Here is a 27,757-nt window from a genome sequence, read left to right as displayed (position 1 = left end):
AACTTGCTGGGTGGTGGGTGGTTGTGTAGGGGTGTGAGTGGGGACATAAATAAAATAAGAGTGGTCGTTATTAGTTGATGACTTGTCTAGATGGGTAATGAGTACATGAAGCTTCTTTAAACAATTCTCTGCTTTTATGTTTGCTTGAGATTTTCTCTTAAAAAGGTGTTTTTCAAAAAGTCAGTAGTCAGTATTAAATCAGAATGCCTTCTGATTTATTTTTAATTGTAGTAATAATGAGAGTAAATATATCTTGTTTCGAGCTTTGTTCTAAACACTTTATACACATTATGTCACTTAATCATCGTAACACCCTAAATGAAGAAGACATTCATTGTTGTCTTCACTTTACTGATTTAAAAAAGCCAGAGGCTCAGAATGTAGACACTTGCTGAGGCTCTCACAGCTGGTGAGAAAGATGGGGCAGATGTGGAGCCAGATGTCTCTGACTCCTGGTCCTGGACTCTTAACAAGTGTGTTCTACACCAGCTGCAAAAAGGCCCAGACACTCATGTTCTCTGGCCGGCACAGCTTTTCCCTAAAATTAAGCTGCATGGAGAGCCAAACTGTATTGGAGGTTGCTTGCCATGTGTGGAGAAAAACCATACGTAGAGCCACAGACTCTCAGAGCCGGGAGGGGTGTTTGCAATCATGCAGACAGCATCTGTGCCATGCAGCTGTTGTGTACTATGAGAATGGCACCAGGTGTTAGACCCGTGAGGTCAGACCAGACCTGGGCTCAGCAACCTCTGTACTTGAGTTCTGGCTGGGAAGGAATTCAGAGTCAAGACTTCAACTATAAGAGAACATTTATTTGGAAAATCCCAGAGGTAGAAGTAATTTGTAGAAGACATGGGGTTAGGAAACAAGTTATAGAGGTAAAGAAAGGGCCCGTGGAGCTTGGGAGTAAGAAAGGTAATGGTAGCATGTGGGGGCAGAGGGTGGGGGGAGGCACAGGTGTGCACTGGGTCCTCCTTCCTACGGCTTTTAAGGGTGGAGATTTAGGGGAGGTCCCGGGGGAGATCTCAATAGACTATTCAGCAGTTTTCCAGGTGTGTCCTTTCAGGGTCTGGGTCTCCATGGATTGATTGTTTGGTGCCAGGGCAGGGGTCATTATTCAATACAGCTGGTCCTGAGGCCAGCCGTGGGGTCACTGGTCTGGTTTTGCTGTTTTTCTGGACCTGGAGCTGAAGTACAACTGAGGCCTGGGTGTTATCTCTAGGGAGGAAAGGTCAGGGGTCCAAACTGCATGCCTGGTGATATGCTAGGGGAGGAAAGGTCATACTGGGGGCAAGGTCCCACCCTGCAGTTGTCCTTTGCTAGGCACCTGGGACTTTCCACCGCGGTGACCTTCTGTACCAGGGCCCCCATCCTTGCTCTGCTCATGTCTGTTGAACTTCCTACCCCAGAGACAACAACTGCATTTTGTAGTTGCTACTGCTGTACAACTTCCATATAACTTTGAGTTCTCTTTTACCCCTTTTAGTAACTGATTTTTGTTTTTACTAGAACACAATTACAGTATTATTATTTTTTAAGCCCATGAAATCACTGATTAAGGCAGTGATCATGACGAGCATTATTATTATTTTTCTTTATTGATTTTTAGAGAGAGAGGAAGAGAGGGAGAAAGACATGGAAACATCGATGAGAGAGAACATTGATTGGCCGCCTCCTGCATGCCCCCCACTGGGGATTTGACCCACAACCTGGGCACGTGCCCTGACGGGGAATTGAACCAGGAACCTCTTGGTGCATGGGTCGATGCTCAACCACTGAGCCACACCAGCCAGACTAGAACACAATTCTTTACATTAAATTTTTCCTTAAAATCACCAGTGTGGTATCTGTTTTATGTTGAATTTACACTGATACAAAAACACATATTTATCTCTTAGTCCTATCAAAAAATGCATACCTAAATATAATCATGAAGAGACATCAGACACACCCAAATGAGAGGTTTTCTACAAAGTAAGTGACCTGTACTTTTCAAAATTTCAAGGTCAAATAAGATATTTTAAAATGACAACTCATTGCAATGTGTGGCTCTGGGCTGGCTTCTGTGGCTGGGAAGTGGGTACATTGTGAAGTGTTCACTGGAACGATTGAGGAGGTTTTGAATGTGGACAATGGATTAGATGATATTGTTTCAATATTACAGTACCTAATTTTCATAACTTTACTGTGGTAATGCAAGAGAATGTTCTTATTCTTAGGAAATATACACTGATGTACTTCGTGGTAACATAGAACTTACTGTGTGTGTGCCTACCACCCAAGCTCTATCTCTTTGTCGGCATTCTGCACACTGGGGCATCGACAAAAGTGTCTTTCCTCTTACTTTTACCACAGTAAGTGACTTTCCAGGAGATGAACACCAAACTTAGGTATCAGTCCTGCTCCAAATCTGTTAACTAGTTTTAAAGTCTTTTGATCCCCAACTTTCTACAACATACTACTTGCTTACTAAGTATAGAAGCTCTTCTACTTACGAGTTTTAAACGAATTGCATGAATTGGAATAAACAAAAAGTGTCTATTTTGATTGCCATTAAAAATGGTCATAGCAACCATGCACAGTCATTTTTACCTATGAGCACTTTGTCTATTTCTGTTTAATTTCTTGGTATTTCCCCAAATATCATTAGCCACGTCATACCCAATACTTATAAATGCAAGGAATGTGAAAGGACTATTGAAAATAGGTTAGCTGTTACAATTTTTTTAAATTGAAAGTGGAGAGAAAAAGATCAATTCTACTTGCAAACCAGCACTGTGAATTTACTGAAAAATGGACACACAAATAGTTTTCCACAAATCAAATTGTGTGCAAGGGAAGTTGCTTCTATATGCCAAAGAAAGGGATATTTTCAGGCCTTTGTCATCAGCAGCAAAAACCTGTTTGCGAAACACACACAAACAAATAGTGAGTGTGCAAGTTTCACTAAGTGAAATAATGTATATTTGGGTGGGGACAGTAAAGAGAGTTTATTATTATATTAAAATGACTCATATCAGCTTTTGTCTTTTAAATCCCTGTAGCATTCCCAGGAGGTCTTACCTGAGTCAAGTTTGCATTGATAAACTACAGTCTTACCAAATCAGTTGTTAAAAATGAGGAACTATTTGTTTATGCATATCCATTTTCAGTTGCAATTTTGTTTGTGAACAAAGGAGAAAGCTAATTGCTGTATTAACTGAATTTTTTGTTGCAATAGGACACAGAGAGCTGCAATCAAAGAGAATCAAGAATCTCCAAATGTCAACAACTACAAAATTCTTGTCCCTGAGCCAGTCACTCTGCAAAGGATTTGAGAATACTGTGAGTGACCAGGACTGGGCCAAGTGCCCTGTCCTAGAGAAGGGGGAGGGGAGCGAAACTCTACCCAAACCACACAGACTAAGCACAATCGTTAAGGAATAGGAAGGAGTCATTCTCCAAAGAAGAATGTTGAGAAGATAAATCATTTGTCTATTATGGGGCCCAACCAACAACAACCAAAAAATAGCTTCTATATGTATATACAGATGCTCAGTGAGAAGCATAATTAAAATTCTAGAACCTATACCTGCAAACAAGCCACGTTCCCATGGCTATTAGCAAAAGCATCTAAACGAAATGTTTTGATGAAAGTCAGGAGAATGAGAGAGAGCAGGAATAGGGAAGGTGAAGAAAAGAGGGGTCTTCTGACTGGGGTGAGTGGTAGAGGACAAGAGTCATGCAGTCACCATTTCTCAGTGTTGGGGGGAGATACTGCTTAACTTTTTGTCAGATGACAAGACTGAGTTCTTCATTTATTTTTAATTTTTTAAATATGTTTTTATTGACTTTTTAGAGAGAGTCGATGTGAGAGAGAAACATCATCGGCTGTCTCCTGCACGCCCCCTAGTGGGGATGGAGCCTGCAACCCCAGCATGTGCTCTGAGCTGGAATCGAACTGGGACCTCTCAGTCCACGGGATGACGCTCAGTCCACTGAGCCATGCCAGCTGAGCAAGACTGAATTCTTTTAAAAAGACTTGGCCACTTGCGGCATTTAAGTCGTTTACATGTTCACTTCTTTGTGTCACAATCTAACCTTGGTTTTTCAGAGACCTGTTTTCCACAGGGCAAAGCAAAGGCCAGATCAGCAGTTGACGAGGAAGAAAGTTGGGAAACATAGGACCTTTAGCCTCTTCAAGTTTGAGGACAAAAGAGATTTTGTTTGCTTTTAAAATCCACTCCTCTATCCCAGGCAGGTTTCTGGAGAAGAACCTAGTCCCCCACCTCCTACCAAAAGTACAGCAGAGCATTTCTAAAGAACTCTGACAGTCGGAGGCAGAGCCCTATTTCATTTCTTCCCACGCTTTTCCATTTGACCTCGGGTCCTTCTTTCCCTAGAGAATAATCTGAGGTTCCAGAAGAATCACAGCATGTCAGCTATAGTAGTCCTCAGCCCTCGAATTCTTTCCTTGAACCCTCCAGCTTAGATCTTTACCTCTGAGGAAAAGGTGCTCCGAGAGCTTGGCTGCCTGAGAGGTCCTCACGGAAAAGCCTTCAGGAATTTTCTCTTGTGTCCCTTGTGTGCATGTGTGTGTGTGTGTGTGTGTGTGTGTCAACATATTTTTTTAAATTTATTTTTCACTTATAGTTGCCATAATATATGATGTTAATTTCAGGTTGACACTATACCGATTAGACATTTGCATACCCTATAAAGTGATCACTCCAAAATGTCTAATACCCATCTGACACCGTACCTACTTATTACAATGTGATTGACTATATTCCCCACGCTGTACTTTACATCCTCATGACTACTTTTATAACTGGCAATTACACATAAGATAATATTAATAAAAAAGAAAGGGAACTCCTGAGCTGGGCCAAAATCCAAGTCATTTTTCTCACCTAAAATACTGACTATGCAAGCCCTGTGTTCCATGCTTAAAGTCTCGCCTTGCTCCAAGCTAATGGCTGATGGAACAAGCAACATGCTTGGAAATTCAGGTCACAGCCTGACAGCCTCACTGTGGGGAATGACATATTCGGTAGGGTATGAATAAAATGCAGCCGTCGATGCAGCGGTATCTGCTGAGCTCCAGCTTCTGCTTTCTGGAGATTGTACTATGTGTAGATAGCATTACCTCCTGCTATTATTTGCCTCTTTTCCCAGTGCTTTGTCTAACACTTGGTTTCATAGGATGCCATTCACAGACTGACAGGGTGGCCTCTGGAGTGAAAAGGGCTTCCCATGCAAGTTTAAAGGGCAGTGGCTGTTCATAATGAGGCCTGACAGTTACTAAAGTTTGCCGGTGTGCCTTTATGGAGAAGGGGAAGTAGGAGCTACTAGGGGTGGCAAAATATTCTGATATCTATGGTGAGCCTGCAGCTTGGATTTATACAGGTTGCAAGGGAGTTCAGAATCCCAGGGCTACTGGGGAAAAGTGAAGTTCTCTCATCAAAATGCTTCAGAATCCTGCCAGTTAAGATGATCGTATGGGCCACCTGCACAAAACACGTCACTGACTTCTCATTGCTATTAGAAAAAATAAAAATAAAAACCTTCTTATCATGCTTTATCCCTATATCATTCTGACTCCCTACATATTTCCCCAGCCTCATTTACGACTACTCTCCACCTTATGGTGAGTTCCAGTTCAAACCCTCTTGCCTGTCATAGTCCACCTTCCACGGGTCCTGTACATCTGCTGCTTCCTTTGCCCAGAATTCTCTTTCTTCCTCTAACTCCCCTCACCCACATCGCAGCTCAAGGGGAGCTTCCTCAGAGAAGCCTCCCCTGATATCTGAATGCACCAAATCTCCTTTAATATTGAGGTTTCCAAAGATATTGATGTAGGACATGGGAATGGCTTTCCCTCGTCTCTAATTGGTAGACTCCTATTTAAACGTCGAAGTCAAGCTCAGATGTCTCCTATGCTATGGAGTTGTTCCAGATTCCTCTGGGCACTGACTCCCTGTGGTTTATGCTTATTCTTATCTCTACTCTATCACTTACAGATTTGTTTGGTTGTTTATCTGCTCACATCTCTGTCCTTCCACTCAATATTTGGTTCTTGAAGGGCAAGACTTTTATCATATTCATCCTTGTGTTCTTAGTCCCCATTTGCTTAACGAATGTTTGTTGAATAAATGAGTGAGTGAATAAAAAGAAAAAATATAGTAAAAGTGTAGGAGAGAACAAGTAAGATATCAGTCTTTACTTTTGAAAAAGCTAATTGTCATAACCCTCAGTATTCTTTTTGGTTTGTTTGTTTGTTTAAACCAGACACTTTTTGGACTACAGATTCAGGTATACCATTTGTAGTGGAATTCCTATCATTTTTGCTTTGATTTTCTAAAAACTATCATTATCTCACCCAGTCCCATTCTCATCTGTGGTAACACATCTTAGCACTTCTCCACTCACTCTCAGGTCCAACCCACATAAACTCACCTCTCCTGAGGGATCAAGGTGCTGCCTCTCCAGTATGATCATTTAAGCTCAGCTCATTTGCTCAGTGGAAAAGAGCTGCAGAGGAAGTCAGGCAGGTCTCCAGGCCCCTCACTCTGGTGGCATTCTGAAAACAATGCCTTTGCTTAGCCCAGCAGTAACTAAGATTGTGCATTCATCTGTAACTGGAAGGAAATTTGACCATCTTGGCATAAACAAGGAAGAGGTTTATTGTTCTCTTGTTTAAGAAGTCCAGAGGCTGATGCTGATAGCCATGAATGTCTTCAATTGCCTATAATCCTCTGCCTTCAAGCTCTACCATTCTTAGTGGCTTTCATCTTCATAATTATAAGATGGCTTCTATACCATGAGGCTTTGCATCTATATTCCAGACGGGAAGAGTGAGAAAGAGGAAAAGGCAAATCAGTGGAAGAACATGCCAGCCAAGTCTGTCCTTTTAGAAGCTTTCTCAAGAGTAAACACAATGGCTTCTTTAGTCTCATTGGCTGTAACTGTGTCACATGACCACCCCTAGCTGCAAAGGAGGCTGGGAAATTGAATATTTTAGGTAGGCATTGCTGAGGAGGGGATGGGGGAGGGAAGAGACAAACCAAAGAACTTATACATATAAGCATAACCAATGGACATAGACAACAATGCTGGGGGCGGGGGGTGTCAATAGGGGGGAGGGTAAGATTTGTAACAAAAATTTAATAAATAAATAAATAAATTACAAACAAAAGAATTATTTTAGTAAGAAAGGAATAAGGGAGAATGGCTACTAGGTCAAGAGCTACCAATATATTTCACAGAGTACTTTTTGAACATTCTAGTTAGCCAAGGAAGACCCATGTTTGAATCAATAATATTTCTCTATTTTTTACTATCTATCAATATATCTAGAGATTTTAGAAATTGACAGTTGTGAGAGCTGACAAGTCTGAAATCCATAGGGCAAGCTGGCAGGCTGGAAATTCAGGCAAGAGCTGATGTTGCAGTCTTGAGATCAAAATCTGCAGGGCAGGTCAGAGGCCAGCAACGGGGAAACTCAGGCAGGGTTTCTACTGCGAGTCTTTAGCCACAACTGTTTCTCGTTTGGAAACCTCAGTCACGACTCTTACAATCTTCTACTGATCAGATGCGGACTACCCACACTATAAAGATTAATCTGCTTTATTCAAAGTCTGTTCATTGTAAATGTTAATCACACCCAAAAATATCTTTACAATGACATCTAGACTTGTTTTGGACCAAATAATAGGCAGCATGGCTTAGACAAATTAAAACATTAAATTTAGATCAAGATCTAGTTCAAGACCATAGCCTTGGGAATCAAAAGCCCTTTCTAAGATGACTTCACATTCCCAGGGCCTTATGTTTTTAGGGTCACTTCGGGCCCTACATCACATTCTGTCATGTGGCTTCCATCCTGTATTCCAGTTCAAGTCTTCCCTGAATGTTCAGACCTGTCCTCAATATACTGTCATAAATGTATCACTTGCATACAGCATTTATGGATTTTAAATCTTTTCCTCATGATTTGTTAAGTTGGGAGCTATCTGTCCACTATTTCCCATATTTCTCTTCTCTCCCTCTCTGCAGTTCTCTTTTGGACTGAGACCTACACCAAAATCTCAAATTCTTTGCCCCTAGTAGCACAGATTTTTTTCCCCCTCTTATGGTATTTAAAATAAAAAATTCTTAGATGTGTTGGATCTACCTCATTGCTTTATCAACAACATATTTTTCTTCCCAACAAAGACTTTCTTTCTCCAATTGGAATTTTGGTGCCATTGCTAAGATGATAGGTTTTTTTTTTTAACCTCTTTACACGTAGGAGAGTGAGACCAATAAAACATGGCCCTTGAGAGAGTTCAAACTTTTCAACAAAACAGAACAATAAAGACATTCAGAGAGAGAGAGAGAGAGGGTTCACAAAGGCATTATAACCCAGAATTGCTGCTATGTTCTCCTGCCAACAAACCCCAGCTTCTTAGCATGGCACACAAGGTCCTTGCCTGGTTCTCCACTTCCCAGGCAGTCAACTCTCCAACTGTGTTCCAGTCATGTTAAACTACAGGCTAGGCCTTTTTTTTTTTTTTTTTAGCCCATGCTGTTTGTTTGTTTCTATGTTGTTATCTCTTTCTCTCTCTCTTTCTCCCCCAATCATCCTGGTGAATTCATCCTTCTGAGAAGCTTTTCCTAACTCCTCCAGGGAGAATGCTCCTCTTGCTTCTTGTGCAATAATTCTCTCCCGAGAGGACCAGGAACTTGACTACTCTCTATTCCCTTGTGCCTGCCATAGCATCAGGACCACAGCTCAATAAATTGTTGAATTGAATTTAATTCAAATGAATTGGCACACTATGTTTTTTATCCTTGGAGAGTTTCCACCCTAAGTCATTATAAAGCCAGGGAGAATTTCATTTCTGGGTCCTATATTTAAAACTGCTGTTACATTGCAATGCACGAAAACAGTGCCGTTTACTTAGAAAAAAATCCCACCATTTATATAGATCCCTGAGGATGTATTTGAGGACCACTAATATTTCCAAACACCACAGCTGGAGAGACACTGGCTTAAAAAACTCACGTTTTATTGTTCAGAATACTTTCAAATGGGAATAATTACCCATGAAGAAAAGTGTTGTCTTTATAGCTACTAAAACTTTTTGTTGTTGCTGTTAATCCTCACCTGAGGACATTTTTGCATTTATCCTCAGATAGAGCAGGAGGGAGAGAGAGAGAAACATTGATGTGAGAGAGACACATCACATTGACTGCCTGCCACCCACACAACCCCAACTGGGGCTGGGGACAAACTGCAACAGAGGTTCGTGCCCTTAGTGGGAACCAAACCCGGGACTCTCTGGACCATGGGCAGACGCTCCAACCGCTGAGCCAAACTGGCCAGAACAAGAATAACATTTTTTAAAAGGATTATTCTTAAAACAAGAAAAAATGTCTAGAATTCCTAAAAATTACTCAGACCCTAGTTTCAGAAACGCGAAGGTCACAACTAGTGAAGCAGGCTTTGTGACAACATAAGGGCAAGACCCTGAGTCAGAGGATCGGTCCTCACACCAAGAGAGCATTGATCTTCGTTTCACAGATACACATTCAGCAAGTCCAAGGGCAGAACCTCACGGGGCTGCTAGCTAGCTAGCAGGCACGCACACACATTAGACAGAGGTGTCCACAGTGAACTGTGCTTGGGTCTGTGGACAGGGCTGGCACAGGTGGCTGGCGCTCATTACCATTAAAACAGGACCCCCAGCTATCTCCCTCCTCTCCAAGATCCTTTTTACTCTTTGCTTTGATCCTGCCACTGTGCCTGAAAAGGGAACACAGGCCTGGAAATGTACCCGAGGCTTCCCACCCTAAAGCAGGTTCATCCCTTCTCCAACACAGCAAACTGCTATCTTCCAGAGGTTGACAAAAACACTTGAAAAAAGGAAAACTGTGTTTCTTATGTCAACAGGATGACACACGTCAGTCCTTTCAAACCTCCCATCCGCCAAAAGGTGGCTCAGAGCACCACCTGCCTTGGAATCACTGGACGCTTGTTCCGAATGCAGATTCCTGGGCCCACTGGCAGCTCCCCCATGGCCAGCCTCAAGGAGCTGCTTCGTTAGCACGAAGATGCTCTGCTGTCCTTCTCCGCCTCCTAAGTCCTTTCTTTCATCTGGGTTCACTCGTTAGCTCAGCAGCCCTGTCGATTTCTCTGCAGCCCGTAGGCCCCGCTCACCCCGGCCTGGCTCCACCGCGGTCCCTCAGGACCCTGGGAATGCATTATTTCCATGTGTGCACACACTCACCCTGGGCATTCAGACAGGGGTTCTGGCTGACGGGCTTTGTGATCCTGATCTTACCAGAAGACGGCCTGCTGAGTGAAGGCCGGCCGCCATCCCCTCAGCCACCGCGCGCTTTCACTCTCCAGTAACGTCTTGACTCCAAGGGGCCCTTGGGTTTACATCAAACATGGACTGTGAGGTCCAGACATTTTCCCCTTCACCAGCTCCTTCTCCTTCCATAGGCTTCCGAGCATCTGTGAGTCAACACCTCAGCTGTTTCCCTATGTTGTGTCTGCTTTGCCTTCCTGTCCCCTTGCTCGGGCCGGATGCTGGAACTTCTGGGACCTGGGGCTTACTCGCACCCTCTGGGTTTGGCACTTTGCCTGCAGCTTTTCCTGAAGTTGTCTTGGCCCAGAATACTGCTGTGGGCTTTTCCCACGCCAGCACCTGCAGGCCAGCCCATCTCCCTTCTTCATGGCCTTCCAGCCCTGGCTCCTGGACCCAGGAGGGGACCTAATGGCCACCAACTTGGGTCCCGGGCTGGAAAACCATGCAAATAGACAGAGATGTGACCCAAGGATGGGATTTCTATTTCCTTTTTTGCGTATTGTGTACCATTAAGGTAAAAGGGTTGCCACCCGCAAATGAATGACATTGGTAATTCTCCAATGAGAGAAACAAAAGAAAACGTTGTGTATGAACTGATGTGAACTTACTCCCGAGGCAGCTGGGGACTCAGAGGAATGCAGGCAGCGCTGCCTTGGCATTATCGTCTGTGCAGTCACTCTGGTTCCCAGAGATTTCAACAACAGCCTGTGCCCGAGCTTTCGAGAGCAGCGATGATTACCTAGTCTGAAGCAGCAATACCCATGGTGTCCACCTGCCACCCGTGTTTCCGCAGAGACAGGACTGGCGGGGTTAACCGGAAGGCCCTGCCCCACGGGGCAGAGTTATGAGCAGGCCTCGGAGCGGAGGCCTCCCTGGGTGGCCTTCAGCTCACAAACCTTTCTTGGGCCTTCTCAGTGGTCACTGGTGCAGCAGGTTGGCTTCATCGACAAAGCCCACGTGACGAATTGTGGGCACTTTCACAGGGAAAACAGTCGACAGGGAGGTTTTCCCCAGATGGTGGCTATGTACCCAGCTGTCATATATGGCCCCAGGATCTCCGCCCTCAGCCCTTCCAGAAGACCCTGCCAAGCAGAGGGAAACACAGGCTAGGAATATGGATGAGATGGACCGAAGGGGGTGCTCGAATTCCCCACCCTCCACTTCCACCAGCTACACCACAAATGGAAGGGGCCAGACAACTGGCTTTCTCATTTGTGCTAATATGACAGAAAATCATGGGCTGGGAAGTTGCCATAGTCCTGACCTCTATGTGCCCTTCGCTTCATTTACAACTTAGACAATTACTCTGACCCACCTGAAATAGGTGATGACAGGCATGGTCCTCGCACTGAACGCAGGGGGGTTGAGAGTGTGATCCCTCGATTTCACTCCAATTATTGATCTGGTGCGTTCATGATGCCCCTTGACCAGACGTCCCACGCACAGATCTGCAGCAGGCAGAGGCTTTGTTTACACGGGGATTTAGGCTGGTATTCTCAAATGCTGCTCACCCTCCTACCTCCCCCCACCCTCAACGGCATAATTCTCCTGGAAGACAAATATCAGCTTTCTGAAACAACCACTGAGATGTTTACTTATTGCTTTTTTTAGTCCAGAAATTTCACCAAAAAGGTCTGAGCAGGGAGCAGAGGTTTCTAACACCGTGAGGACCTCTTTCTATCTTTATATAACAAAAACAATAGGCAGACCACCGCCGCTCCTGGCCCCCTCACATGACCCTGCACGTGTTTTGAGGAGCTGTTGACAGAAAGTGTGCAATGACAAAATGAATTCAGGACTCCTTTTTAATTGAATGTATGTTTTATGTATCATAGGATCTGCATACATTTCCCAAAATAGCCATACACACCTGGAAAAGGCATATTCTTGAGCAGTTGGCAGATATTGAAGGTATCAAAGACATTTCATGGGGATTTGGGATTGGAACCAATGTCAGGAAATCATTCCCTAGGGCCCCTGCCCTGCTACAGGGATCTGTTTCTCTGAGACTCAACATGCAAGGACACCGGGCCAGGAAGGGTACAGAGGACTTAGTATGTTTCCAAGTTCTGTCCAATTTGGAGGACTCCCAGAAGATGAGGAAGGGAGTCAATTATTCGGGGACTAAATCAGGAATTGTGATATCTTCTGGGGTAAGAATGAGGGATCTGACCAAAGCTAAAGTTTTAGGTTATAGAGAAAAACGTAAATGGCTCATCTTTTTAATCCTCGAGGACCCTCCAGATCAACCCCATAGCCTCATTGGGCCAAGGGTCAGTGAGCTGTACTTCTATCCAACTTTGCTACTTAGAGATGTGACCTAGGGGGTCAGTGATAGTCATTACTGGTAGATGGCAGGCAGCATTATACCATGCGGCCTTCTTGTGTTTGGGTGAGGTTATGAGACTAGTTCTGGCCAATGAATTTTGAGCAAATCAGATAGTGTCACTCTGAAGCCAGATCATGTAGTTGCCACTCTAGGACTCATCAGGACATTTTTTCCCCTCTGCATTTGACCTATGACATTGGAGATGGTGGCTGTTCCATCAACTTGGGTCTCTGAAGACTATGATGAGCAGAGTGTCCCTGCTGAACTGTGATGGACAAGTAGTATGATGGGAAATGAACCTTTGTTGGGTTAAGCCACTGCAACTTTGGAGTCACTTGTCACTATAGCAGAACCTAATATAACCTGACCAGGCAGACTAGTTTAAACTGCATGATGGTTCTATGTTTTACATTCTCCAGTAAAATTACACTAAGAAGTCAAAATAAATATTTCTCTTTTTCAGAATAACCAGATGGTCCAGCCAGTGTGGCTCAGTGGGTGAGCATTGACCCATGCACCAAGAGGTCTCCAGTTCGATTCCCGGTCAGGGCACATGCCCAGGTTGTGGGCCCAATCTCCAGTGGGGGGCATGCAGGAGGTGGCCAATCGATGTTCTCTCTCATCCATGTTTTTATCTCTCTCTCCCTCTCCCTTCCCCTCTCTCTCTAAAATCAATAATAAAAAAAAAAAGAATACTAAAAATCTTAAAAGTAACATTAAAAAGAGAATAACCAGATGCGCCCTCTAGCACCCGTGTCCTGTCACCTCTAGCCCCTTCGCTTTGACTGGACCGAGTTGGTTTTCAGGAGTGAAGAGCTGGGAAAGGCATCCTTGCCAGGGATTGGTCTGTTGGCACACCTCTGGCCAGGCTTCTCTTAGAACAGCACCTTTTTCTGTCCCTTCAGAATGAGTCACACAGGCAAGGCAAAGAAGGGCAGGCCCTCGGAAGCTCGGAAAACATGAGACTCAAGCCTTTGTGCCTTTCTGGGTGTCAGTCTGGATCTTTTCGCACGCACAGCCCTTTTGTGCTTGATTTTAAACGGCATTTTGAATCTTGGCCAATTTGAGTCATTTTAGCCCCACACCCTGATCCCCCAGGGACTCTTAAATACCCTTGGGTTTGTGTTTGGACAGTTTTGATGACATATTTCAAACCCAGTGTTTAGCTGCACACTTAAATGACATGCAAGAAGGAATGGGGCCGTTTGGCACGTGTCAGGTTCCAAATGCAGGGGGGAAGGTTCTAATGGAACAGAGGGAGAAACAGAGCTGTCCTGAACTTGGCTGCAAGAGTCACAGCCTGACCCTTGACCACTTCTAGACTCAGGACTTTAAGCTCCCTGGAACCACCCATGAAAAAGGAAAACAAAAACCTTTGCATTGCAGCACCTTTTACTAATACGAGTGAGGTGGCCATAACCTTTTGGGCAAAGACTTTTTACAAAGCATGACATTTTAACTGCGTCCGACACTGTTGTTCCCCCATTGCCATTTGCCTTCCTTTGATAGACATCTCATTATTAAGCATCATGTTATTAGCACAGATTCTCTCTCTGGAAACATTAAGACATGGATGCTTATTAATCAGAAACCAAATTTTTATTCAGGCTCATAATCAGGGATCTTGGGAAATGTGAATATGCTTATTTGGTTGGAGTCGCTGAGAGCAGCTTCCTCCCGCGGTACTTGACCTGCCCGCATAATGATGTCCCGGGGAAGGTGTGCTGTGCGACAAAGAGAAACTGCTTGAAGCCGGGAAGAGCTGGGGTGTCTACCGGGAGGTCTCGCAGGAACCGATGGACTCCTGCGAAGTGTGACGTGCAGACTGCCGGGGAGGCTGCGTCACTTAAAAATAGTTCCCCAACTCGCCTGCGTTTCCAACATCAGAGATTCATTTCTTTGTATCTCAGGGATTTCATATTTTAGGATGGTTACCCAAGCCCATAAACTCGGAGGTGAAGCTCCCTGGGTCTGCATCCCAGCTCTGCCCCTGACCAGCCGTGTGACCCTGGGGAAGTTACTCAAACTCTCCGAGCCTCAGTTTCCTCATTGAGAAAAGGGAATGATCATTGTTCTACTTTGTGCAGTTGTTGTAAAGGTTAAATTGAGTTTATATGTATAATATGTATCCAGTTGAGGAGGGGTTACTTCCAGGCCTGGAAAGTGTCCCCTAATGAGGCTGTGTCCCGGGCTTCCCTTGGCTGTGTAGCCAGCCTCTGGTCTCGTTCGGTGCTAGGTGTCCCAAGCAGCCCAGCGGCTCCTGACGTGGGTGTGGGATGTGGGCATGGGGCAAACAGAGCCATCCCCTTCTCCGCGGTCCTGGGGCTGCCGAAGGGATCCCGGGCCCAGTGTGGGGTGAGACTGGTGTCAGGGGCTACTCAGTTCCCTCTGTTTGTTGGGCTAACTTTCTGACTCTATATGATCATGCAGACAGGCTTTCTTCTCTTGTTTAAAGACAACACTCTTACTTAAAGTGGAAGACCATTACAAAGAAAATACGATTAGTCCACCTTACCCAAGACTGTTCAAAACACACTTCGCAGAGTTTGCAGGATCTAGTCTCCTCAGGACAGCGGTTTCCAGGCCTTCTCTGCACCCAGCTGCAGGAGAACTGAGGCTCGGGGCCTTGCTGACCGGCTCCGGCCATCAGGGCTGCGCCAGGAGGAGGCTCCTCCTACCTTTCTCCAGTGGAAGGTCGATTCACTAAAGTGTGTCCCTCTCTTATGAATGGCTCTGCTCTCTATCCTGAGCAAACTGCTGAACAAATAAAATGGACATTTTAAAGTTCACGATGACCTTTGTGGTGTCTGGGACAAGGCAATCCCTTCAGCTTGTAATAGAAAATAGATTAAGCTATCTGCCTGGCTTGCTTTGTAGGGAGCTGCTGCCTCCCATCTTGAATGCCCTAGAATCTTCGCTCACACTCTCCTTTTTGGTAAAACCCATGGTCGTGGAATAGGCAAAGAGGGGTTATTTATACCCTGCTTCTCCCCTAAAGCAAGTCTCCAACTTTCTATTTGAGCACCTCTCCCATGCTCTTCAGTTTCTTTGTTCACATCATAAAAGTTCATGGTCTTTAGCTACTGATAATTGAAACCAGGACAACAGGCCTAGGAAAAAAATATATAATGTAAACTTTTTTAAGAAGACATTTTTCTGGGCCTGAAGTCTTTCAGCATTAATGTATCTAGAGTTTGGTTTATTTTGCTTTGTGCTGTTGTTTCTTTTGCTGCTATTTCAAGTTAATGGAGTCTCTGAATACCAGCCCATTTCATCCTTCCTCTAAGATGGCATTTTGTGTTTTCTTCCAAAAAAACTCTTGACTGGGGCAGGACAGGGTAAACAGGATCTTCTCAAGGAACTGCCTGCTCAGCAGACACTTTTTTGGCTATGAAGACAAATAGGAAAATACTAAATCAACATAAATCTTTGCATTACTGGGTTTTAAAGAAGTAAAGAGAAATGCGTATTTATTTAATGGACCCGCCCCACCGGGAAGGTCTCAGAATGCCAGGGAAACATATCCTTAGAACTATCTGAGGACAAGAAGCCCTCCTACCACTACCATTCTTCTTCTCTCTTCTTCTAAATCTACAAGCAAACTTTCCAGTAATTTTATACTTTTCCTCAACTAACATGAGATTTCCCAGCATGCACTGCCAGAGGGGTTTCCTATTTGTCCAAACGAGGACAACCCACCTTCAGGATCATAGTCCTTCAGTTCCTTCCAGAGATGTCATTGGATTTGAGCTCCATGGCCATGCAAGTAGCATGTACTTATAAATTTGACTATTAATAATAGTTTGTTTTATGTGTAATTTGGAAAATTTGAGTTTTGTCTAGATTTTGCAATATCAACTTTTATTAAAATAAACACCAGATAAAGAGCTAAGTATTTTACATACATTAGTTAGTTTATCTAATTTTCAGGACAACCCTATGAGTCAGATATTAATACCCCCATCTTACAGACAAGAACACTGAAGCACAGACAAGTTAACTAACATGCTCAAGGTCATACAGCTCGTAAGTGACTGAGCTAAGATCCAAACACCTACTTAGATTCTGAAGCCCAGAGTCTTAACCATTATTGTCAGCCTGCTTCATGAGTGGCTACCTAGTAGGGTAAACCTTGCATGGTGGGTCTGAAGCACATACTTGTTAAATTAAAAAACAGACAAATAATTGATCCTTGTAGTATTCCTATCAGGAAAGTCAATACCTATAGCATCAAGGTAAATGAAGCTAGATGATATAAGAAACAACCCCTAAATCTCAGTGGCTTAGCACAGTATATTTCTCACTCATGTCACAGTGTAATGTGATCAGTAAAGGTGTAGGAGGGAGGTCTGCTGTTTGCTGTCATTCAGGACCCAGGTTCCTTCTAGACTGTGACTCTGCCATTTTCAGGGCTTTTTCCTCAAGGTTGCACTGAGCATTGTGGTCTCCAGGCTTGCATCATGCAGGTGGCAGATGGCAGATGAGAGAGTGGAAGATGGCTCTAGGAATTGTAGGGCTAGGCCTGGAAGTATCATGTGTGCTATTGGCCAGCACTCAGTCACCTGGCCCCACTAGCTGCAAAGGATGTTGGGAAATGTAGCTTAGCTGTGTGCCCAGGAAGAACATGAAATGGGCTCGGTGAGAGCACAGCTTTGTCTCTGCCATTGATGTCTACCCTTCTTTATAGCAAGTAACCTACAGACTTGCACTGTATTTCTTAGACAAAAGTCTTCCCTTCTACTTGAATGGAAATTTTTATCATTTGAGCCACTCCTTTGAGTCTGATGGAACAGATGGGAGATTTGCACACTAAGGCCAGATGTAAAATGTACAAAGTCTTCCTAGGACCATCACCATTTTTTTTCTTTTGTTAGCACAGAGTAGATTTGTTGACAATATTAGAAAGCTCTAGAGTTTGTTGGGAAATTTTAGTAAGGGTATGCTCAGTGAAAACTCTGGGTGTCGAGGGTAGAGAAAGCCATCTCAGAGTTTGGCTTGGTGGGGGTATGCCTAGTCTAGAGATGAAATATGTGTGTGTGGTTTAGAAACTTTATAGATTTACCTATAAAGAGGTTAATTATCTTGTTCACGATGACAAAGAGAAGCAGTTGTTAAACCAGATCAGAAATGTACTCATCTCTTTATCTCAACTTGACTCAACTGGGTGCCTTCATTTTGAGGGAACTTCTTTTCATTGAGAAGTGTGTTTTAAGCTTATCTAAGTGACAACTGGCAACATCCTCCTCATATTTAAAATTATAGCCCATTAAAAGCAGGCTCCTGTTTACTCTCTCAAGTATTGGGGCTCTCAAGTTTCTAACTTCTAATGATAGGCTGAATTATTCATAAATGACATTCATCTTTCTAACTCCAGTTATTAATCTCTTGATGCTATTGGTGGTCTCGAAGCTCTGCCGTAAAAGCTTAATGCATTTTGCATAAGTGTGTCACACTCACTGGAGATGTCTTTGGTTTGGCACAAAGGGGTTAAAAAATAGGACTTGAGGTAGTGCCAGAAAATTAGGTAATTACAAAACACTTTTGTACATTAATCTTGCGAGCATTCTGCTTGAAGTCATGGCTGCAACTCTCGCTTTCTTAATTGTGCACTAGGGTTTTCGATGTTATCATCAAGTTCCAAGATTCAAAAATAAAATCATTTCCTAATTTTAAAGCATATTTAAATTGTGCTTTACAAAATATTGTGTGATATCTAATTTTTTTCGTCAGTAACTTAGCTTTATGGATAGGAAAATACTTCCAAATTAACACTGAGTGCTCACTATACGCTAGGTTCTGTTCCAAGCCCTTTGCATGATCTATCTCATCTAGCTCTCTCAACCACCCTATGAAGTAGGTAATAATAAACAGCTAGGGATCAGAGAGTACTTCCTATGCTCCAGGGACTCATTTAATATCAGTATAATATCCTGAGGTTTATACTCTAAATTTTATTAAACTTAGAAACCATCAATTGTCAGGCAATGTTACAGGCTAAATTATGTTTCCTCCAAATTTATATTTGAAGTCTTAACACCAGTACCTAAAATGAACTATATTTGGAGGTAAAAATTTTAAAGAGCCAATTACGTTGCAATGAGGTTATTAGGGTGGGTTCTCACCCTGGAAGAGGAGGTTTGAACAGGTACAGAGGGAAGACCACGGAAGAGGGAGAAGACAGCCGACTGCAAGCCCCGCAGAGAGACCTCAAAAGGATTGGCCTTGCTGACTCCTTGTTCTTGGCCTTCTAGTCTCCAGAACTGTGAGAAAACAAAATTTTGTTTATAAGCCACCCAGTCTGTGATCAGCATTTGCTATGGCAGCCCTAGCAAACTAGTATAGGCACCATTATTTTATATACCACTAAGAAAATAGCAAATTAAAACCAATTCAAAGACCAAGACTTTGAATTTTTAGACACATTAACAGGATCCTTATTTAAACACAAAACATCCTTAACTATAACTCTTGCATACATACAAAGGAAATTATAGTGAAACACATGAGTTAAGGAATTCCTAAAACTTCTTCATGCAGACGCAGTGGTTCTCAACCTTCCTAAAGCCGACCCTTTACTACAGTTCCTGATGTTGTATGTGGGCGTATCTGCATGTGGGCGGACCCTCCTGGAGACGGATAGAGGAGCGGTGTCTCGGTTCCTAAGACCATCGGAAATATGTGTTTTCCGATGGTCTTAGGCGACCCCTGTGAAAGGGTCGTTCAACCCCCAAAGGGGTCGCGACCCACAGATTGAGAACTGCTGATAGAATAAGGCTTTTCTAAACTACTTTTCTACTCAAACTCATTAACTTCTATGATTTTCCAGACACACTTATCTTCTACACCCTCCAGAGTGTAGAATTTTGAGGAGAGGATTCTGGGATGTTCTTCCAGCCACAGACACCCATCCTACAAGTTGGGATGCTGATGTGCTTTGATTCTGCTGATCTGTTTCGTCTCTGTGACAATAAATGTTGTGTCGGTGCTGAATTACAAAAATACTGCAACTCAATAATTAGTTATACAGTGAACGGGAAGAAGGAGGGCTCTAAAGTGGAGAATGGCCAAGGCTGGGGGAAGCCATGAAACAGGAGAGAGGAGGGAGGACAGCCACCCCATAATGTAAACAGTCTACCCCACAACTTTACCTCTGACTGTCTCGAGAGTCCTCCACCCGCTGGTCTGCATGCAAATCTGCCATCCTTCCCTGTGAGGGAACAGAGTAACATTCTGTGCGTCACTGAGGTATGAGGGCTGAACTTATCTGAGTTATCCCAACCGAACCTAAAAAGGACATCACAGGGAGGGGAGGCAGGGGGTACATTTGCCCCAGGCCTTGTGTGCAAAAAGAACCTCAAATTAAAAATTGGAGACTTTTAAAATTTTTAAAACATTCTAGTTGTCCCCCAAATATGGAAACAACCCAGTTCTTCCTTGATTTTATGAAAGGCCCTGATCCCAAACTTACAATTTCGTTGATCTTCACAAAGAGACATTAATAGAGTGGCTACTGTGATTTGTGGCAGGGGGGTGTGCTTTAGATACCTCAGGGGGTCAGGGATGGTCTTCTGCCTCAGAGAGCCTGCTGTCTACCGGAGTAACAAACCTGTGAATGTGCAGTCGCCCTGATGTGATGAGTAGTTTGCTGGAGCTGCGTAGAGGGAGAAAAAAATGAAATTAAACTTAAGTGTTGGGACCTAGTCGGAAAAATTTCATATACAAAGAGAGGAGGCAACAGTCTGTGACTCGGAGGAAGAACAGGTGATTTGGTGTCCAGATGTGGGTGGGAGATTCCTTACACAATAAGCAGTAAAAACAGGTGAAGGCAAGCCTACGCTGGGATAGGGAGTGCATGTATAGGATGCAGATGTAGCAGAAAAGGAGTTGGAGGACCTTGCAGACCAGTGGTTCTCAGGGCTGGCTGCGCATTAGAATCACTGGGACACTTTTAAAACATAAGGATGCTTATGCCCCAGTACAGACCAATTAACTCAGGTCCAAATTGCTAGAGGTGAGCTTCTAATGGGGAGCCAAGGTTAGGAATCACTGCTGTTTCTTTTCTTAATGTGAATGAATTTCATCCTAAAACCAGCAGTTCTGAACCTTCTGGTCTACCCTTCAAACCTGGGAAAAGGGACTATTCCCAGCAGTATGGTAACATTTCTCAGGGACACACACCACTGTGGAAGCATCATCTTCTTGGAGAAAGATGTCCTGAACAATTAATTTGAAAAAGTTCTCATCCCTAGATGATTATAATGTGACAGCTATGTGATAGGAGACCTCTAACCAGTTATCTTGATTTTCACATTACCTGGATATTAGGTGATAGAGACTGGTACCATCCAGAGGACCAACTGAAATTCCCCTTTTCTTCCCAAAAATCTGACACCATTTGGAAGCAGAGGCCTTGACCTTTATTGTGAAAAGCAGGACTATAGCTCAGCCATGACCTTGGCAGTCACCACATGACTTTGGTTTTGCCTCAATCAGTTGCCACCTCTTGGGATTGTAAATATTGACACTCATCCTTAGAAAAATCAATATCTGCGTATTAGCCTCCAATTTCATGTATCGATGTGCAGATTCGAGGCCTCGGGTGAATGAGATGACTTCAGCATTTGGGAATGCTGCCGCCCTGGAGCTGGAGACCTGCAGATTTGCGTTTCCCCAGTGACTCTGTTTCTGACCGGCTGCCCTCACTGTTACCTCTCTGCAGTGTAACTCGATGCAAAATGTTGGCCCAACCATTTTAGAAGCAGAAAGACGAGAAAAGAGGATCTGCTTTCTCAGAGATCAAAATTCACTTCCTCAAAATCAATAGAGTAAATTCTCTGAAATAAATCCTAAAAATTTTTTTGAATTAACCGTTTGGTTGAAAATGTGTTTTGAATGGAGCCCCCGTTTATCTGTGTTTGCATCAAGGGAGCAGGGTGTCCTGGGACAGCTTTCCATCCAGCCTCAAGTCAAGTGCCCAGTCCGTCAGATTACAGGTGAGTGTTTCCAGTGGCATCCTCATAGATAGCCTCGCCATACACAATCCGGCTGGCAGGTTTATTTTCCTACAGAAATGACTGAGGTTTTTATAACAACTGTGTCTACACAATTTCCAAAACATCCAGGTTGTTCAGTCCACCCTGTCAGGCACTGTGTCGATGAGACTCACAAGGAATGATGGATGGAAGCGATAAGGTTGTTTTGGTCAAATGGACCAGGTGTTGATCTGCTCTTGGTTTCATAAACTTGAGTAAGGCACCAGTGAGGTGATAAACCACCTAACTCCAGCCCATTCACCTATAAGACTCTGGAAAAAGCAGGAAGAGCCAAAGAGTGTATCTGAAAATAACCGACACGCCTCTGGACCTTCACTCCAGAAATGCCATCATCGTTGCTCCCTCAGGCAAGGCTGGCGAAGGTTTGGCGGCGGCAGGTAGAAGAAAGCCCTTCACTAGCATCCCTCCTTGGATGGAAATCCTGCAAGATCAGCGCTGTTCCAGCAGGAAGCCGAAGTTTGGCAGCTGGAGCAGACAGGCAGCCCACAGGATGCAGAGCCCGGGGCAGAGGGCCGTGCTGGGGAGCTCGCTGGAGCGGCAACTTGGCCCCGACGCTCACCCAGGTGCTCTGCCCTGACAATCAAACTTTGCCTGCTCTTTAAACTGAGCTCACCTTGGTTTGTTTGTTTGTTCGTTTTTTTTCATCTACACATAAGTTAGGACTTTTGATTTTCAAAAAGGAAATTTAAATAGAGGTGGCTGTTTGTGTTTTTTAAATTATAGGAATGAAGTTCTTATTATAGAAACTTTGGAAAATGTAAACCATACAAAGGGAAAAATGTGCCCATGGACCCATAGTCAAAGGCAACTGCTGTTTATAATTTGGCCTGTTTGCGGTCTCTCTTGACTGTGTGTGTGCACGCATATGTGCGTGCATGTGTGTATGTCTATATTCCAACTCTTAAAGGACAAAAGAAAACAAAGTTTGTACCCACACTAAAGGCATGGGGGGCAGTGATCAACTACACATATTTGCAGTTAAGACCAAGGACTACCAGGGGCCTCGCCCGGGCCACGTGATGCTGTCAGGAGGCCGTTACATTTCTCATTTACAGTTTGGCTACACCAGGCAGCTCGGTGATAAGCACAGCTTGTTTATTTCTTTGATGGATGCCAGGTGGATTGTGGTCAGACAATCTTCCTTCAGCAGCCTCAGCACTTTGAATCCCTGGAGCCAGCGTGAGGCCCTCCCTCAGGCAAAACGCAGGTCACACAATGGGCACCCACAACAAAGGCATGGTCAGAGTGGCAGTGGGCACCGGGAAAGAGGACAAAGAAGCACTTAGGCAGAGAGAAGAGAGGACGAAAGCTATAGGGAGGGCCGGGAGATGCAGCCACCGAGGCGGCAGGTCAGGCCAAGCAGCCCTTCTGTTGTTACAGGTTTGCTCCAAGAAACCGAGCTCTGGTGCGTCTTCTCGTTACAGGACCTTTATTGCTCCCAGGAATGAGTGCAGCCCATTTGCTGAGTCTTGACATCCCCCCCCCCCCCCTTCTCTGAGAGCTGTCAGCTTGGAGGCAGTACTTCTTATAGGAGAGTTTGATGTCGGCTGCAAAATTAAAATCAGGAACTAACCTCAAATAAGAGAGCTCACTAGTGACCAAAATATTTCTCGGTGCTGGCGGGGCGGTGGAAAGCCATGGGGGTTTAGCCCTCCCTCTAGCTGCAGCTGGGAAGAGGCAGCGGGGGGCAGGGGGACAGCGGCAGTGAGATGGGAGGGCGGCCTTCTTCTGGAAGGTGTACGAGGCCCTTGCTGAAGCCAGTGAAGCTATCTGGAGTGTTCTCAGGGCTGGCCTGGGGTGTCCAGAGAAGGAATGTGCTGGGGGACGCGGGCTTAGTCATTTTTCTCCTTCCCAGTTTTTCCTGGTTGTGGGCTGGAATGTGACATGTTGTTTTTCTTTTCGATTAGAGTTGTCATTTTTTAAAGCTGATGATTTAGGTCTCCATCTCACACGAAGAGAAACGGTGCCGCGGAATTGGTGGTGAGTCTTGCTCCCCAAAAGTCCTGCCGAGAATGATCTGAGTCCTGAGAAGCCAGAGGAGGGACGGGATCTCATCAGCCGTCGCTCCGAGAACTGTGTCCAGCAGGGCTGCGCCGCGGTCCATACAGTTCCCGAGGCCTGATGGCAGGTCCTACACCCTGTCACGGAGACCAGCCTGGGGCGGCTGCTCCGACCTCCTCAAGTCTATGCGTTTCCTCTTTAAACTCCACAGCCATCCAGACACCTACAGCAGAGTGTGAGCAGCTGCTGACGGGGGAAATGGAAGGCAGTTAAGAAATTATTAAACATGTTTAAGAGCATATTACTTGACAGTCAAGTAGTTAAAACCAACGTCGGAAAGGAACTATCACAACGATTTCTACGATCGGACACACACCCGACATACACGCCTCCTGTCCGTTCACCCAGCCTCCTCACAGAGCGTCCTGTCCGCGTGGGCAGGGCAGCCAGGGAGCACCCCTTCACCTGCTCAGGAACCTGAGATTCTTGAGGTGTCCCAAGATGTCAGTGGGGTGATGATCTGGGGACTCGTGGCCACTATTTCAAAGTTAAGTCAATATTGAAACAGAAAACCTTACCCAATGCCTGGAATACATTCACGAAAGAACTGGGCAGCACAGTGGGAGGGAGGGGGCCTCTTCCTGCTAAAAATGAGGTTTCCAAGGGCTTTCTAAGCTGTGGGAAAACCCTTTATGACACTCCGACTATGACTGCTGACACTATGTTCTACACACACACACACACTTGCACACTGACATGATGGCCCATAGCCCCACGTGTGTAACACATCGCAAAAGGGATTAACTGTTGGGGAATCCCTAACATGTCCCATCAGCACATGCTGGTCTTTGGTGCCCCATATATGGATACTATGGAGATTAACTTTTTCAGTTAAATGAACAAGACTTTATCACTGAATTTGAGACAATCTGCAAAGTCAACTCCATCTTCCATGTGAGACCAAAAACAGCAGTTGAAGTTTTATCGTTTGACCTTATCTGTTCACTAGGGCCTGCAGAGGGTGCAAGAAGGCTTCATCGTCCATCGTGCATGGAGAAGATGCCAGGCTGTGGTCTGAGGGACACGGCGCTCTCAGCCAACCTTCTGCGTAGATTTTGGGGGGCTATACTGAACGCGACACAAAAATGATTCACAGTTTTCTCAAGACGTGTGAAATTGAAATAAGCCACAAGTTGGTGCCTACTACATGTTTATTAGTTATTGAGAAAGGCATTTCCCCCAACATGCTTAATTCTTTTTGAACTACCCTCTACAGACCCTCTATATATAATCCCAAACTACAAGTGTTCAGTAAGGCTTGTGATTTAATTTGCATTTTTTTCTAATCACCAAAATATCTAAACACACCATAAAATAGTCAGGCACATGTATGTGTCATGCCAAAATAATGTGTCAGTCTTTTTTAATCCTTACCTGAGGATATGTTTTTCATTGATTTTTAGAGAGAGAGAGAAACATTGATCAGCTGCCCCCCACTCAAGCCCCGACAGGGAATCAAACCAACAACCCATGTATGTGCCCTGACTGAGAATCACACCCGCAACCTTGGTATACAGGACAATGCTCCAACCTACTGAGCCACTGGCCTGGGCAAATGTGTCACTTTATAAGGTGGCATGCATTTTTATTATTTAGAAAAATCCTGGAAGATAGGTATCATGATCCCCATTTTATAGATGAGGAAACTGAGGCTCAGAGAGACAAAGAAACTTGATTCAGTCTGGCAAAGAGAAGGTAGAACTGGGATTCCAGCTCAGGTCTGGCTAAGTCCCAGGCCTAGCTCTCGGCCCTAAATTATGCTGACTTCTCAAATAAGGAAAAACTTCTACTTTTAAAAAATAATATTGTGCTGTTATTCTCTTTTCTTGATATATAAAAGTAAGGATTCTAAATCTTGAATTTTGTGTGTTATATTAGGTTGAAGTGTGTGAAATTGATGATAGTGGGTCATTTCTGACCTATAATTCAACCTAATAGATTCCTTCTTTGCAGGAAGGAAAGAAAGGCGGGGGGAGCAGGAGGAAACTAAATGCAGAAAAACAAAGAGCACTAGACAAAATAAGCAAAAAGGAGGGAAGGAAATAAGGGGAGGAAGAGGTATAAAGAGAAATTAGAAATTACTGGCAAAACTGGCCCTCTCCTAAATCCTTCTGCCTGCAGCCTCTTCCCTCACAATCTCGGCTTTTACTGCCCAGTGCCTTTGATCAGGATTTTCACAGTCACCAGACTCCTTAAGTAATCAACAGAGACCAACTGTATCATATTGTCTTTCATTCTTTATTTATTTTAAACAAGGATTGTGCAGATTTCTAGCCACCACCCCGAGGGGATAAGAAGGAAGAAAAGATCAGCAGAACAAAGTCTTGCATTTATTAGGAGCATATAAATACAACTTTCTCGGGGGGGGGGGGGGGGGGAGGATGGACCAAAACAAAATACCCTCACTGTATGAATTTGTCGAAGTGCAAAGTTAGCACACATTGGAGTTTCGGATGAGAAACATGACCTCATTTTTGAAAGAAGAGAGATGAGAAAACCAAAAATGAAAGAAATCTTTTGTATTAAATAATTAGTTTTCAGATGATAGGAAGTGTTTTCTAAATGAATTTATGTATAGAAAGAAATAGAAACATTTGAACTATTTGATTAACACATATGAATAACAAATGATAAAGCCAGTGAGCAGTTGAAGTCTTAGAACTGAAGTCTTTAAAGGACCAATGTGACACCCCCGAATGCTATCTCTGGAATCTAAACATGATCAGCCAGAGCTGGTAGGAGAGAAATGTTCTCTAAAATGATCGCTATGATATGGCTGTCACCCAATACCATCAGCTTGTACATCGGCTCCAGCTCAACGTGATGTAGAAGAAAAAGGACTTTCTTTTCTCACAGATGCTAACAAATACACTGGATCAGAATGGGGACTCCAGGAGCCAGAGCCCTCTGTTTTGTCCTCCCAGATGGCACTCCCTTGGATAGCATTGCGTCTTTGGCTCTCGTTGGCTGTCCACAGAGGAGGACAATGGTGAGACCCGCTGCAGGGCTCAATGCCGGTTACCTCTGTGCCAAGGCCCGTTATTAAAAATGTCTTTGTAAGGAAGGAGCTGCCAGAAGACATCTTCCCATAGCACATGGCCACTTTTTTGATCTTTGGCATTCTCCAGAGGAAATGACCTGAAATGATCCAGGGAATTCCATCATTGCTACTATCACTATTGATTACTACTATTTAAGGATGTATTTTTTCCTAGGACTGCCATGACAAAGTAACGCTAATTGGGTACCACAAACATAGCCACAGACTGGGTGACTTAAATAACAGAAATTTATTTTCTCAAAGTTCTTAGGCTGGAAGTCCAAGAGCAAGGTGTCAGCAAGGCGGCTTCTCCCGAGGCCTCTCTCCTTGGTAGACGGCTCTTTCTCCACATCCTCCTGTGGCCTTCCCCTGGGCCTGAACGTCCCTGCTACCTCCTTTTGTGACTGAATGTCCTCTTCTTATAAGGACACTGGTCATATTGGATTAGAAGCCACACTAATGTCCTCATTTAAACTTAATTACCTCTTTAAAGATCCTATCTCCAAATACAGTTTCACTCGGAGGTACTGAGGTCTTCAAAACTTACGAATTTTGGAGAGGCATGGTTCACCCCATGAAAGTCCTCTGAAGCTACCTTTGAATTGGAATGTATATCTTGTCCTTAATTGAAATTTAGTTTGAGAATGCTCTAACCATGTCTATGTGGTTTAAGAATGAGGAGCTATGGGCCTCTTCTGTGGTTTTTTCTCTCCCTTACCTTTTCAATCTCTCCACTGTCTTTATGCTTGAGGTATGACTCTTGTGAATGGCATGTAGCTGGAATTCTAAAAACCTCTAATCTGAAAATCTGTGTCTGTTAGCTATGGAGTTGAGTCTACTCACTTTATTGTGATTATTGATATATTTAGTTATATGGGCCATGCTTAGTCTATTAGTCATCTTAGGTTGAGTTGTGTTTTAGTAATATACAACTTTA

This window comes from Molossus molossus, unplaced genomic scaffold (assembly GCF_014108415.1).
Source record: "Molossus molossus isolate mMolMol1 unplaced genomic scaffold, mMolMol1.p scaffold_m16_p_1, whole genome shotgun sequence".
Classification (NCBI taxonomy): domain Eukaryota; kingdom Metazoa; phylum Chordata; class Mammalia; order Chiroptera; family Molossidae; genus Molossus; species Molossus molossus.
The sequence above is the reverse complement of the archived record's forward strand: the minus strand, read 5'-3'. Positions refer to the sequence as shown.